Here is a 16,990-nt window from a genome sequence, read left to right as displayed (position 1 = left end):
AGTGGATGAAGGTCGAAGAAGATAGTGTTTGATGATCAATGATGTTGAATGTTGTTGTTGCGGGTTGTTGAAGTTGCAGCGGAGAGAGGTTGAAGAATTGTCGAAGAGGTTCAATCAAGAGAGTGCCGAAGGTGTCGAGTGTTCAAGATTTGTGGAGCAGTAAGTTTTAATTTTTCTCTTATGCTCCTTTTGATTTTTTGTTGGATGTGAATTCTTTCTTCCGGTGATTGAAGGCTGCGAGTTGAAGAAGATGAAGAAGATGAGTGAGTGATCAAGATGAAGAGTATGAAGATGATGATGGTCGCTGAAGATGGTTAAGGTCTGAAAATGGAGAAGTGAAGGGTTGAATGAAGGTTGTGGAGAAAGAGATTGAAAGAGAAGAAGAAGAAAAAAATGGTGAAAGGGGTCCCTGAGAATGGTGGAGAAGCTTTTATATAGATGGAGTTCTGAGTTCAGTTGCAATTGAAGGAAAGTCCTTGATTCTGATTTTCTGTAAAGTAATGTAACTGATTTTTTTGGTGGTTATGATTCTGTTTTTGCTGTTAGTTATGGATTTTTGTTTTGTTAGTTAGGTGGTTAGAGATTGGTTAGAGTTCTGTTAATTCTGTTGGAGGGTGTTGGTTGGTTATAGAATGGTAGTTGGAAATCGGTTGGTAAATTGTTTGCATAGAAGGTATGGGTTAAAGATTAATAAACTGAAGCTAAACTGTTTGTGGTTTTTTTTTTATGATAAACATGAGGTTGTATGTGTGGACTGGCTGAAACTGGTTTAGTTTTTGTATGCAGGACTGAATGTGTTTGATATGGAACTGTTTTGAAATAGCTAGAAGCTATATTAGAAATGTTAGTGAATGATTGACTTTGAAATTCTCTTATGTGCTTGAAGGGTTATAACTGTCAGAATTATTAAGCTGAAGGTAAAAATGTAAAGTAGTTAGTTATTAGAACTTATGTGAATCTGAACTCTGTTTTATTTTGAATGCTGCAGGGATCTTGTTGAACTTTGTTATGTCTTGGTTCTGATGCTTCAATTGTGTTTTGTATGCATGTATGTTGGATCTTTGAATGAAGCAGTTTAGAGCCTGCCTGAGGATGAAGGTACCATGAAGTGTAGTCATGAAGCAAGGCATAATGTGTGAAGCACACTTGGAATCTGAAGCAATGTAATTTGGGCCACTACAAAATTAGGATGGATTAGTCATTATGGTCATGGGTCAAGGGTATGTTGACTTTGGTCAACTGTTTGACCAAAAATTCAACAGTTGACCAAAAATCAACTATGAGTGAAATGTGTCCTTTTTGTATTTTTAAATGTAATTCCAACTTTTGTAGAATACTCTTGAATTTGTAATGGATTTTGACTTTTGAAATACAACTTTGACTCTTTGTGCCTCAGTTTGAATCTTGAACTTTCCCTCCGTCATGCTTCACTCGAAATTTCAATCTTCGTATTCTTTGTAGTGCCATATCTTCTTAAACTTGAATTGAAAATAGTGATGATGTTTGTGACTTGAACCCCTGACACTCGAATCAAACTGACGATGAATTAATGCCTTACAACTTGTATATTGAGAAACCAAGCGAAAATTCTTCTTTTGTGATCTTAAGCCATCAACCTTCAAATCAATTTTTTTATGAACTCTTTACCCAAACTTTGATGAAGTAACTTGCATTATAGGCCACGAGAATCGAACCGAAGGACATGTTTCGAACCATATAGAAACTCTTGTTTCCTATGCCTTGTAGCATGACTTATTATTCACTTCATAAGCCCCAGATAACATTAGACTTTAAACAAAATAGCCTCAGTTGATGAATGTCAATAAGCTCAATCATGATGAATGAGAAACCTCAATCCCTTTGCCTTAGGTGCACATTGCTGAAGAAAAAGTAACTTGAGATGCTTGAGAGGGAATAAACCCTAGCTCCTAAGATCCTCAGTTGAACCCCTCAATTCAGCAATCAAATGCCCAAAGATTAAACAGATGAATCAAGTTGGAGAGGAGTAGAAACCCTAATTTTAAAGATCCTTGATCTCAAGCCAAATTTATTGATTAATGAATGCATGAGTCATGTTAATGTCCTAATGGAGATATGCACATGAATGAAAAGCCTAAGCTAGATGAAAGTAAAAGGGTAGGACAAATTTGGGGTATGACAGCTGCCCCTATTTAATCATCTTAAACCTGAAGGTGAGATTGGCGTTAGCCTTTCGAACATTCGAGGTAGAAGAAGATTAAATATCAAGACCTGAAATTTGTCCTGAAATGATGGTGTAAGTGTTATCTTTATTTTTTGATATCTGCTGGGGAATTAGAATTTTTGTATTTTTGCTTTTTTCTGGTGTAAGCATTTATGGTATGTAATGGTTAAATGAGGAAAGAGAATAATGACTTGCTGGGGATTGGGAATTGGTTTTACTGTAAGAAATTATGGATGAATGGTGGTTGTCAGGCGGGAACTGACTTCACCGTCAGGCGAGGATTGAAAATGATGGAAAGGATTTGCCAGGGCGGGGACTGGACTTTGAAAAAGGTTTGCCAAGGCGGGAATTAGACTTTGAAAAAAAGGTTTGCCAAGGCGGGAATTGGGCTTTAAAAAAAAGGTTAGCCAAGGCGGGAGTTGGGCTTTGAAAAAAAGGTTAGCCAAGGCGGGAATTGGGCTTTGAAGAAAGGTTTGCCAAGGCGGGAATTAGGCTTTGAAAAAAAAGATTACCAGGAGGGGAACTGGATTTGGAAAATGATTAACAGGACGGGAACTGGATTTGGAAAGATGATTGCCAGGACGGGAACTAGGTTTTGAAGTGATTACCAGGACGGGAACTGGATTTTGAAAAAATGATTACCAGGACGGGAACTGGGTTTGGAAAGATGATTACCAGGACGGGAACTGGATTTTGAAAGGGTTTGCCAGGTTGGGAACTGGGCTTTGAAATGGTTCGAAGGTCAGAAGGCAAAGGATTCACAACACGGGGGTTGGACCTGAAAATTTTGTCCGTATGAGGGAAGGGGACCACGGAGACTAGTGACGACTAGACTCGATCAAAAGACATCGGTGAATATTGAAGAATCACGAAGATATTGATGCTTGCGAAGCATAAGAATTACATTAATTCCTCAGGCCAAAGGAGGGGTGTAACTATTCAAGAGCGACAATTATTCGAATTGCCACACACCAAGTATGGTTATTCAAACAATTGAAAAATGAGATGGGTTGAATGCTCACCCTCATTCACACTCTAATCTGCACGCAGCACACGGGAAATAACCTCGGAGACAACGATTCTGACGAAGAAAGACATTGTATCCGATCCACACTGGGGAATGAAGATGAGACTTCTTCTGGGGAATATATATTATTTCGTACCTTCTGGGCACATACAAACTGGCTTATGCATTGATGCATGTTTGAATTTTTCAATGGCGTAATGCTCCACCTTGATGGAAATGCTACGCTTTTGAGGATGTAATGTTTTATGCAATGTATTCTATATGCAAAGTGCCAAATAAAGGCCTTGGTGAGATAGAGGAGCAGGATCATTGGGGTCCGTTGCTTGTTGTCTTGAGATGCCAATATGAATCGGTGTTGGAAACCCTGCAGTACCAAAGATCATTGGAAACTGCACTGAGGGTTGGAATGTAGCTTCGTTGGGGAAGAAGTGACTTCATTTGACTTTCCCTACACCTTGAACTGCTTGGGGATGGTGAGTTTGAGGAGATTCCCTCGATTCACCATGTTGGAATGAGAAATTCAGATAAGGAGACCAGGTTGGAGAAGTGGAGCAACCCACAGGATAAATAAACTCCGGTGCTTGGAGAGAGACCAAATTTCTAGGAGAAATAAACTCCTATGATTAGGGAGAAACAATACAACTCAGAAGATTGTGCCCCAAGCTTTGTGAACTACGAAGGAATTTGCCCCATAGGATCCTTGGAGAGATTTGTCGAATCTCGACGTAACTGCCCCGGATTGGTGGAACCCAAGAGAGATTTCTCGACTTGATTGCACCAGATTGGCCAAAGCTTGAATGGGTGCCTCAATTGACAGAGTCTTCACATAACTTGCCCCTTGGAGTAATCAGCCTTTGAAGTGAATCGCTCATGGAATCGATCAACTTTTTCTGCAGTTGTTCATTGTTTGATCTTCCTTGATGTCAAGTTTTTATTCACAAGTAAAAGATGATTGTTTTGGAGATGATAGTCCTAATGCAATGTTTATGCTAGCTTCGAGATCAAAATTATTGAAACAAAGTTGTGACATTCAGTGTTTGAATTATTTGTCATATCGATATCAACATAAATGGTAAGCAAACATCTAGGAGTCAGTATTACGCAACTTGGTATAACATGCTTTTGAAATAAACCCTGCTTCAATTAGGTCTTTTAAGGGTTGTAACGTGGTCTGGTTCATGGTTTTAGAAAGAAAGGATTTAAGGCTCAAAATCTAACCTAACCCACCCATTCTTCGTGATGTTGTCCAGTCCTAAGTTCAACTTAACCTGATACGAGCGTTCATCCTTCAATAGGAGTTTGATATGATCGAGGAATCGATGACGTTCTTGGACACGGCAGCCACTTAGCTCTTAATTTGGTGTCTGATCACACGACTTTGTTCTTTTGATGAGGATCTTTATTTTGTAATTCTCGTTTTTCGCTTCTGATTTGCTTTTCCTTTTTTGTTTCCCTAACTTTTGCCTGGACAAATTCTTTTTGAATTCTATTTTGGAGTCCAGCGGGATACCCTAATTTTTGCCTAAGTCATTTGTTTTCAAGTTATTGACCTAGCAGGCTTTTTTTTTACTTTTTTTTTAAACAAGTCGCATGATCCTGAATATCTGATTTGTTGGACGTGTTGTGACTACCTGAGTCTTTGATTGAAGAGGGATTACCATTGTGGTATTGTCATATTTTGACCTCTTGGTGTGAGGAGTGACCATCATGGTTTTGACTTTCCTCAACCTTTTGAAGGATAACCCTTGTTGTATCCTTGGATGCACACTCTTGATGAATTTTGATTGCTCGATCAAGTTAATTTGGACGCTACCCTGCCCCTGGGTTAAATGTGAGGTTTTTTTTATAGAAAAGAAACTCCTACTTCAAGGCTCAAAAGGGGTTAGCGAGGGTCTATCTCCCTTATATCTCCAGTGTTTAGGGATTTGAAACAATGCCTGTACATCCTCAGCGGGGTTTTATTCAAAAGCACACAGTTAGAGGTTTTGCGTTTTTATTATTTTTTTTCATCATTCTCCTTTTGATATTGCTGCTTAAACCAGAGTTTGATGTCGATAGACAGAAAGATATGAGTGAACACGAATGGATTGATTCGAAACTAGCATATGCAGTGCATTTTTATTTTTATTAAAAACAAGCAAGTTTTACATGGAAGAAACATTTTAACAAAACAAAGAAGATTACAAATGAGAAATGCAGAAATGAATTGATGATTGCCACGGTTGAGGAGTCTTGACTCCGTCTGGAGTTGTTGATCTTGAATAATTTTTGCAGTTCCTTCCAAACACTTCAGATTACTTCAAAAGAAAACTCCAATGAAGTCACCCAAGAGTTGTAAAGATTTTTTTTTATCTTACTTTAGGGATTCGAGCAATGCGAGTGATGCAATGCTCAAGATAAGAGTACGTCTTGCTTATCCCTCAATCGGGAGCCCCAAGCATAGATGTTGGAGAAGTATTTGCCATCAAACATGGAAGAACCTTGCAAGGTCATCAAACTTAGAAAAGCTATCTTTTGTAAGGAAAGCTCGAAACACCAACTGAAACACCAACCCTCAGGGATACAACTGAGCACAAGAACCTTGAGAAGGAGAGGTGCTTTTATTATTATTATCATATCAATGAGTTTAAACAGGGAATTTGTTGATTTTTAAGACTTTCTGAAATCTGAGCTTTCACTCGGGCAAGGGAATTCCATTCACCCACATGTTTCCTCCTTGAAGGGTTATATGCCTCTCGTCGATCAACTTTTGTACTTTGGCTTTGAAAGCATTGCAGTCCTCAGTTGAGTGCCCCGCTGATCCAGCGTGATACCCACATTGCACATTAGGGTCATACCCAGGTGGAAACGGTTGCGGGGGAGGCTTTAGAGATTTGGGAACCACCAAGGAGCTTTGAACTAGATATGGCAGAAGTTTACTGTATGTCATAGGAATCTGGTCCAAAGGAGCATTTCTTCGTCCCAAATTACTTCTAGGTGGGCACTGATTCAGATGGCCTTGTTGATGTGGAACACATTGCCTTTGTGGCAAATACTGAATCGGTTGTTGTTGGACCATCTAGGGTTGTTGGTTGATAGTGGCGGCAAAGACTTGTGGAATATACTGACTAGGAGAAACTGGGACCATCTGATAGTTAGGAACTTGAACTTGAGGATAAACATGGATTTCCTCTTCCTCAATCGAAGAAACTGTATTTGTTTCACTTTTCTCTTCTTCTGTGAGTTCGGAAACATTAGCAATATTCTGGATTTTACCCATCTTTAAGGCGTTTTCAATTCGTTCTCCTACGACAACCAAATTTGAAAATTCGGAGGAGGCACATCCAATCATCATGTTCATATAAGGATCTTTCAGAGTATTCATGAACATGTCTACAAGCTCTCGTTCCAAGAGTGGAGGTTGGACTCTGGAAGCTAATTCTCTCCATCTCTGTGCATACTCTTTAAAAGACTCATCAACCTTCTGAGTTAAACTTTGGAGTTGTAGTCTAGTATGAGCCATGTCACTGTTGTACTTGTAATGCTTGAGAAAAGCCTCTGCTAGTTCATCCCAAGTGCGAACATGGGTTCGTTCAAGTCGTGTATACCATTCAAGGGATGCCCCACTTACGCTATCCTGAAAGAAATGCATTAGAAGCTTATCATTTTCTGCATATGGAGCCATCTTGTTGCAAAATGCCTTGATGTGACTCATCGGACAAGTGATACCCTTGTATTTCTCAAAACTGGGGATTTTGAACTTAGCGGGAATCTTGATATCAGGCACTAAGCACAAATCAATAGCATTTAAACCTGAGGAGCTTCGACCTTCTAAAGCATTCAACCTTTCTTCCAGGAGATGGAATTTTCTCTCATTTTCCTCAATCGGGAATTTGAAAGCTTCAAGTTCAGAATCATTCTCAAGGTGTGAATCCTCCTTATTAGGAATTTCCACGGGCACATGTTTTGATCCCCCATTAGCAACAGTAGTCGGAGTACCATTAGTCAACTTAACAACACTTTGTCTGAGCTCTTCTTGCCCTTGAATAACAACATGGAGGGTCTCCAAGAGTTGGGTCATCCTCTCTCCCATAGCATCCATGTCCTTACAAAGTGCAACCTGATTTTGTTCAAGATGGTCCATGATTCTCCTCTGATTAATCCTTGTATGATACGGATGTAGGGAAGTCAGCTTTGTTGATGAAGCAGAAATCAGTTTGAAAGGGACCCCAATAAGCTTCTGAGAGAATTATGGAATGCATGATGGTATGAATGCAATGTTTCATTTCCAAGGGATCCTAAAGTCCTTTCACACACTTTTTGTTTTGTTTTCTTTTTTTTTTGGAATCAAAGCATTTTTTGTATAGAATATCTTTTCTCTTTTTCTATTTCTTTTTTTTTTTTTTGGAAATAGACTTTAGGATCCCCCACAAATGAAGTGGATACAACAATGATGTTATGCAATGCAAAAGCACGGAATCGAGGTCCATATAATCTTAGTAGCATATGTACAATCCTCTGAATGACTGATATAGGTCAGATGTCATGAGATCAAAAGTCCGGCGTAGGTACCACACAGCCATAGGAACAATAGTCACCAACAGAATAGAATAGTCACCAACGGTACCTGTCATGTATATCCCTCCCCACTCACAGGTGAATCTAGGTCAGGGTAGGTCAAAAAAAGCCAACAGAGGAATGAAAGTAGGCGTAATCATACGATATTGCCTCTTTCAACCAAGCTCTGTCCGTGGATACATGATCGGATCAATCAGACATACGTCTTCTGTCCGTCATGGCCACTCTATTCCTAGTTCCTAAGGTAACACTCATGGCCTGGGTATTGGGCCTTTTACCTCATAGAATCATCCCACCCAACCTGCAAACAGAGAAAAAATATGTGGCCCCCACGGGGACCCATAATATAGTCCAGATGCATGCGGAAAGTAAACATGATATGCAAGCAAGAAATAAACATGATATGCAAGCATATATACAAATGATGCAAACAAATAAATAAACAAAGAAACACCCAATAAAACGAAACAAACAAAGGCTAGGATCGACTCGCTAAGTACGGACCCGCAATAGGTCTATCAACGTCCCCAGCAGAGTCGCCAGCTGTCGCACGCTCACGAAAAATGAACAGAGTCGCCACCAATATATTTATCCCATAAGGGAAAGGAATATCAGAAAACCTAACAAAGGAAGGAACAGGGTCTTGCGACCAGAGAATCTAGGCACGGGAGTCGGTTACGCAAGGGGAAGGTGCTAGCACCCCTCACGCCCATCGTACTCGATGGTATCCACCTATGTTTGTTTCTATCTAAAGGGTGTATAACTATGTCTATGTCTAAATGAGAAATGAATGCAAAATGTAGGGAAAATAAATAATTGTACTCGCACGGGCCCTACCCCGCTGCCTACGTATCCTTTTCAGTAATCAGAGTTACCGTAGCTCGGCTAAAGATTTTCTGTTTGTTTTGTGTTTTTTAATTGGGCGGAGTTAACGTTCGTGCTCTTGCATAAGGGATCGACCTACGATGCGTACGAGCGGAAATAACATTGCCCTTAGGTGCCAACGAGGCAAAAGAAAAAGAAATGATTGGTTTGTGTCTTTTAGGATAGATGAGTGGTGAACAGTTCCCAATACCGGGCCACTCACCACTCGCTCTAATTTGTTTTAGTTTGAACCATTGTTAGGTGTTTTATGTGTTTTTTGGTTGTGTATTTTTTAAAGGAATTTACTTTGCGATCCGAATCACATAAAAATGTGTAATGATCGAGAAGAAGATTAGGGAATGAATCCCACTCACTTCCATCCCATTATGTAATGTTCGAGAAACAGATTAGGGAATGGATCCCACTCATTTCTCTCCCATTAATTAATGTTTGAGAAACAGATTAGGGAATGAATCCCACTCATTTCTCTCCCATTAAGTAGTGACCGAGAAACAGATTAGGGAATGAATCCCACTCGTTTCTATGCCACTAAGCGATTGAGAAACAGATTAGGGAATGAATCCCACTCATTTCTCTATCACTTTCTTAATGTGATTCACATCTTCCTTTTATTAAGTATTTTAAAAGAGTTGAAAAGAAAAAGAATGCAATAGGGAACTAATCCTAAATTCTGATATAAGTTGTCTATACAAGTCTAAATCCTAATGTTAACATGGGATAGATTCTAAGAGAAGCATACAAGTGGTATTAACAACATAGGCCAAAAATATGGCCAAAAGCTAAGCAACAAAGTCACACAACAATTATACAAAGAAATAGCATGAGAATGGTACAGAACATAAAAGGAGCAACTCAGAATTAGTACAAAAATGAAACTAAAAAATACTACTATTTTTATGGGTTTTATTGGTATTGAGGGAATTCCAATTCAAGTCTAAATTGCACTTAAAGAACCTACATTCTCATAAGCCTAAACTAGTATTTTTATTGTTTTTATGGAGGAGAAGTCAAAAGATTAATGTCAAAATCAACCTAAAAAATTCTACTATTTTTATGAGTTTTCTAATGTCAATGATCACCTAAAAATCTAACAAAGTATTAAAGGTTTTATTGATTTTATAACCTAAAAAGATAATGGGAAAACTATGTGAAAAAGAACCTAAATCTAATGTGAATAGGCTTGGGTCGAGGGTGTAAATCGGAAAAGATATAGGGCCAGGCACAGGGCCTAACACGGATTGAAGCCCGGGGATATTTTTGTATTCATTTTTTCAGTATGGCCAAAAAGAGATGCATGGGCCTCAAATGGGGGGTGAGGATAGCGCTTGGTGAAGGCCCACGGATTATTGTATTGATTCAGAAGGATTTTGATCCTAGGCTTTATTCAATTATTCCATTTGATTAACAAAAGAAATTAAGTAAATAATAAATAAAACAAAAAAAGGAAAGGGGATTTAGGGTTACCGATAGTTCTGAATCAAATCTCCTCCCCTCTTTCGACTCAGGATGACGGCGGCGAACTCCCTCCTTCCCCGGCGTAATTTCGCCGTTCACTACCAACGAAATATTCTCTCGCTCTCTCCGCTCTCAATCTCCGATATCGCTCTTTGTCTCAAATCTCAATCGCGTAACCTCTCCGATTCAGTTTGTGTTCTTCGATCCTCTCTCCCTGCTCGGATTCTCTCTTGGTGCGAGCCTCATCGCCTCCTTCTCAGATTCAATGTTTTCCGACGATTCCGTGAAGATGATTGTCGACGCGTTTGATGCAAAAACGTTGATGCTACACATAAATTTTTTAGAATGGAAATTACGGTGACTGATGGTGATTGTTCTTGAGGTTTCTTCTGCAAGTGGATGAAGGTCGAAGAAGATAGTGTTTGATGATCAATGATGTTGAATGTTGCTGTTGCGGGTTGTTGAAGTTGCAGCGAAGAGAGGTTGAAGAATTGTCGAAGAGGTTCAATCAAGAGAGTGCCGAAGGTGTCGAGTGTTCAAGATTTGTGGAGCAGTAAGTTTTAATTTTTCTCTTATGCTCCTTTTGATTTTTTGTTGGATGTGAATTCTTTCTTCTGGTGATTGAAGGTTGCGAGTTGAAGAAGATGAAGAAGATGAGTGAGTGATCAAGATGAAGAGTATGAAGATGATGATGGTCGCTGAAGATGGTTAAGGTCTGAAAATGGAGAAGTGAAGGGTTGAATGAAGGTTGTGGAGAAAGAGATTGAAAGAGAAGAAGAAGAAAAAAATGGTGAAAGGGGTCCCTGAGAATGGTGGAGAAGCTTTTATATAGATGGAGTTCTGAGTTCAGTTGCAATTGAAGGAAAGTCCTTGATTCTGATTTTCTGTAAAGTAATGTAACTGATTTTTTTGGTGGTTATGATTCTGTTTTTGCTGTTAGTTATGGATTTTTGTTTTGTTAGTTAGGTGGTTAGAGATTGGTTAGAGTTCTGTTAATTCTGTTGGAGGGTTTTGGTTGGTTATAGAATGGTAGTTGGAAATCGGTTGGTAAATTGTTTGCATAGAAGGTATGGGTTAAAGATTAATAAACTGAAGCTAAACTGTTTTTGGTTTTTTTTTTTATGATGAACATTATAACTGTCAGAATTATTGAGCTGAAGGTAAAAATGTAAAGTAGTTAGTTATTAGAACTTATGTGAATCTGAACTCTGTTTTATTTTGAATGCTGCAGGGATCTTGTTGAACTTTGTTATGTCTTGGTTCTGATGCTTCAATTGTGTTTTGTATGCATGTATGTTGGATCTTTGAATGAAGCAGTTTAGAGCCTGCCTGAGGATGAAGGTACCATGAAGTGTAGTCATGAAGCAAGGCATAATGTGTGAAGCACACTTGGAATCTGAAGCAATGTAATTTGGGCCACTACAAAATTAGGATGCATTAGTCATTATGGTCAAGGGTCAAGGGTATGTTGACTTTGGTCAACTGTTTGACCAAAAATTCAACAGTTGACCAAAAATCAACTATGACTGAAATGTGTCCTTTTTGTATTTTTAAATGTAATTCCAACTTTTGTAGAATACTCTTGAATTTGTAATGGATTTTGACTTTTGAAATACAACTTTGACTCTTTGTGCCTCAGTTTGAATCTTGAACTTTATCTCCGTCATGCTTCACTCGAAATTTCAATCTTCGTATTCTTTGTAGTGCCATATCTTCTTAAACTTGAATTGAAAATAGTGATGATGTTTGTGACTTGAACCCCTGACACTCGAATCAAACTGACGATGAATTAATGCCTTACAACTTGTATATTGAGAAACCAAGCGAAAATTCTTCTTTTGTGATCTTAAGCCATCAACCTTCAAATCAATTTTTTTTATGAACTCTTTACCCAAACTTTGATGAAGTAACTTGCATTATAGGCCACGAGAATCGAACCGAAGGACATGTTTCGAACCATATAGAAACTCCTGTTTCCTATGCCTTGTAGCATGACTTATTATTCACTTCATAAGCCCCAGATAACATTAGACTTTAAACAAAATAGCCTCAGTTGATGAATGTCAATAAGCTCAATCATGATGAATGAGAAACCTCAATCCCTTTGCCTTAGGTGCACATTGCTGAAGAAAAAGTAACTTGAGATGCTTGAGAGGGAATAAACCCTAGCTCCTAAGATCCTCAGTTGAACCCCTCAATTCAGCAATCAAATGCCCAAAGATTAAACAGATGAATCAAGTTGGAGAGGAGTAGAAACCCTAATTTTAAAGATCCTTGATCTCAAGCCAAATTTATTGATTAATGAATGCATGAGTCATGTTAATGTCCTAATGGAGATATGCACATGAATGAAAAGCCTAAGCTAGATGAAAGTAAAAGGGTAGGACAAATTTGGGGTATGACACTCCTAATTGCTTTGCTCTGGCTTAAATCTTTTTCTTACACTTTTTCTAAACACTCTCAAGGCTATGCTCATTTACGAGCTAAAGTCCTTGTTTCTTCTTCTACATTTCTTTTCAAAACGAGTAAAGCAATTAAGAGCCCATGGAAAACCATGGATGCAAAGGGTGCCTTACACCTTCCCTTTGCATAAATTACCCCCCGAACTCAGTTTTTCTTTAAAAAGGTTTTTTTATGTTCTTTTAGCCTTTCTGATAATTTGGATAAAATAAAAGTCGGTGGCGACTCTTGCTTACCACGACATTTCGATAAAGTCAGTTCACCGTATTACATAGGAGGTACATTGCGGATCCATCACATGTTGTTCAAATAGATGATGTTCAAGTGAGAGATAATTTGACGGTTGACACATCACCTATGCGAATTGAAGATCGAGAGGTGAAGAAGCTTTGTGGTAAGGAGATTGCTTTGGTAAAAGTGATATGGGGTGGAGTGGCCGAAGGAAATATCACTTGGGAACTCGAGGATAAGATGAGGGAATCATATCCGGAGTTGTTTGTTTGAGGTAATTTTCGAGGCCGAAAATCTTTTAAGTGGGGGAGAGTTTTAACACACTATTTTTATTAGATTTAATTAATTAGGATTATTTGATATTTGATAATTGTTTGTGTCTTTTATTTAATTACTGTTTGAGTGATAATTATTTAATTGGGTGGTAATACGTTATTTAGCTAATTAATAAATGGTAGAATTTTATTAGAAATTAGTTAAATGGGCTTAGTTGAATGAGAAAGATTATTGGGTGGGTTAAGCCCAATGAAATAATGAGAATTAGGAGAGAATTTTGTGTCATAACCTAATTAGAAAGAAAAGAGGAAAAAGATAGAAAGAAGATAAGAAGAAAATAGAAGAGAAGGAGAAGGGATTTGTAGATTCTTGAAGAGGGTGGATTAAGAGTTAGAGGTAAGGGTTTGAATACAAGTTCTTGTAGAATCTATGATTGGGTAATGTATGTATTGTGTGAATCTCTTCATTTTTTGCTATTTCATGAGAAATGTATGAACCCTAATTTTATGTTATTTTCTATGGATTTACACGATTAAACATGATTTTGATGATATATGTTGTTCAATAATGATGAATACTGGCTGTATTTGATGTTTATTGATGTTTGGAAGTGATTTGGAGTGGTAGGATGTGGTTTTCGCAGTTCTGTGTTTTGCTATTTTTTTTCTGAAAATCGCAGGCCCCGCTAAGCAGAGCTGGTCCGCTGAGCGGAGCTGCGAAAATGGAAGTTTCTGCCTAGCTCCGCTGGTGGTCCGCTGAGCGGACCCTACTGTATGCGAAATTTTCCAAACTTTGAAATGTCATAACTTTTGATCTGTAACTCCTTTTTAGGTGCCGTTTGAAGCATATTGAAGGTTAAATAATTGTCTATATGATAGAATAGAATGGATTGGCACTTGTTTGATTAATCATGATGATAATTGGGAATAACATTTACCTATATGTGTATGTTATGGATGAATTGTGCATGATCAATGTTCATGGATGCATTATGTGATATGATAGCCGTGAATTATGTGATTGATTGCTAAATGCTAATTGATGTTTGATATTGGTGGAATATCATGTTGTGTAATGATGTGCAAAGTTGGAAATATGTGATTGTGTAGTTTAAGAGATAGAGAGATCGTCTTAAATGCACGAGTCTTGTTTTGTTACACACGTACACAAGCATGAGTCTTTGAAAGTGGCAATGTTGGGTAATCTCGCGAAGGTTATTTACTTGTCCCAAACCTAACGAGTATGGGGTTTGAAAGCTTAACGAGTATGGGGCTTTGAGGTGGTTATCTAGTCTAGAGAGAATGACAATCGGCATGACCGGAAATGATAACGGAGGGATCCACATGCATATCGCATAGAGTCACAATTGAGTCGCACGTGTCGATGTGAAATGTTGTTATGTGTGATGATATGGTATGAATGTGTGGATGTGAATTTGATTGATATGCATATATATGGAATGATGAATCATTTGATATGAATTAGGGAATGTGAAGAGAATGAGATATATGTGATTAATACATATTTGATGTGAAATATGAAATATATATATGTATGAATGATATATGTGTATATATGTAAATCGTCAATATATAAGGTTGTGAATTTGATTGTGATGCTTAATTGTATTGAACATGTTAACTTTATATTGGAGATAAATGCATGTTTTGAGAGAAGTGAAGAATTGTTAAATGTATACTTATTTATGTTTCATTTCCCATTATTATATTTTCTATTGAGAATTTGAATTCTCACCCTTCTGTTTAAATGTTACCCTTGGTTGGTAACGTGCAGGTTCAGAAGAGTAGTTGCTTGATTCGTGGCTGAGCCGGAGAGCTCCGAGGTTTCGTTTTGATTAGGTAGAGAGTCATATGCTCTGATCATGCAACACTTCGGGGTTTTTCTTAGACTTATGTTCATGTTTGAATATTACTATTTCCTATGCTTTGTTGAATATTGGATGTATGTGATAACATTGGGATATGTTGATTTAAAGGCCGTTGTAGCCTGGAATTGTGATTTTCAAGTAACAAAGATATTGATGTTATTTGAATTTGGTAGATGAATATAGAATGGGATATATTCATTGAAATCTTTAATAGCAATTCGAATTGTTTTCCGCAAGCGTTTATGCATAATGTATGAGAACATGAGATTACATTTGTGTTACAATATGATCTTTGCGTATTATGGATGTTGTATGTATGTATGTTATTTTGAGATTTTCATTTTGGTGAAAATCAACATGTGGCGCCCTTTTTCCTTTATGCATGCTTACTCTGTTTGATGGTATGATATATTTGGGGTTAGAAAAGGGTTATTACACTTATGGTTTAATAATTGTTACTACACTTCATACTACATATTAACCATTCCATAATATCAATTCATCACAATATCAACAATTTCAAGGATTCAACACAACATCATTATCAACATTCAAAACATCTTGTATCCATCAAAACTCAATTTCATACAAACATGAACATACGAATTATACACCTAATTCTACTATAACCCATCATCATATAACCCCTTATAGTGTTAGAACCTCACCCTTACCTTAGTGTTATTGCAAAACTTTGACCTTAGCAATGGGAGTTTTTCCTCTCTTGAGCCTTAGCCTCCTCTTCTCTCTTTCTTAAATTTCACGATTCATTTCTCTCTTCCTTGTTTTTCCCACTAATAATCCTTAGACCCCTATTATGATAAATCCAATTTACCCTTCCTTATCAACTATTAACTCATAATAATGAAATTGACACATTATATCAATAATGCTCTTTTTGTTTAAAAAATTCATACTATAAAAAGAGCATTATAGACAATTCATAATGTCAAAATTAATTCTTCTCATTAACCAATTGTCACCTGCCGTGTCACCAATTTTAAAATTTAAAGTCTCTCCTAAATTGACATTTGTCTTGCTTCCAAACCTCATTTTTCCTTCTTTCATATATTTTTTTTACTAAAACAATTTTCAAAGGCTTTTTTGTGTCTGTTTCACGCTAGATATTACAACTTTTCTCTTCTCTCTCTCTTCAATCTTCTCTCTTCTCTTATATCTTTGTTCCCTTTAAACCATATCTCTTGCTCATTTTCTCTCTTCATTCTACTTCTTTCATCATGCTCATTATTACTATTTTAAGTTTCCAGGTCTCACTATTCATCAACTGCAAGTTTCATCCACGGAGAAACACTTGAGAACTGTATGTTTAATCCATCTTGTTGAATCGTTCATTTCTGCATTGTTGTGTTGACCGTTGTGTTTCATTTTTTAAACCTTTCATGTTTCATTGACTTCGTAGATGTCCAACAAAGTTTTTATTTTCGTTTTCGTTGAATCATACGTTTATGCATTATTGTTTTGACACAAGTTGATTTTTCGTAACCTTATTAACCACAAAGTTTTAATTTTTAAGACAAAGTTTTCTACTTGATATTTGTTCACTCAATAGAATGACCGAAATTTTTATTTTTAACACAAAGCTTTCTACTTGCGAGTGAAACACCAAAATTTTTATTTTTAACCATATTTTTTGTTTTTCCTCTCCTACCGCTATATATATATATATATATATATATATATATATATATATATATATATATATATATATATATACATACACACTTGATAACTCTTTATTTATAATGTGTGAGATGTGATCATTTGTCAATCCACATAATAATTATACTCTCTTCATTTCTTTTTAAGTGTCATTTTAGCATAAAACTCTTCAACCCAGATAATGGATTATTATAGTTATTTTTTCTATTATACCCTCATTTATTTTCTTTTTTCAAATAAATTCAATCACACTCTCTCTTTCTTTTTCCAATAACTATTTGAGAAAATAATTAATTTTAGGGTTTAATATACTTCACCCCCTGCCAAT

This window comes from Vicia villosa, unplaced genomic scaffold (assembly GCF_029867415.1).
Source record: "Vicia villosa cultivar HV-30 ecotype Madison, WI unplaced genomic scaffold, Vvil1.0 ctg.000456F_1_1, whole genome shotgun sequence".
NCBI classification, from domain to species: domain Eukaryota; kingdom Viridiplantae; phylum Streptophyta; class Magnoliopsida; order Fabales; family Fabaceae; genus Vicia; species Vicia villosa.
Note: the sequence above shows the minus strand (reverse complement) of the source record.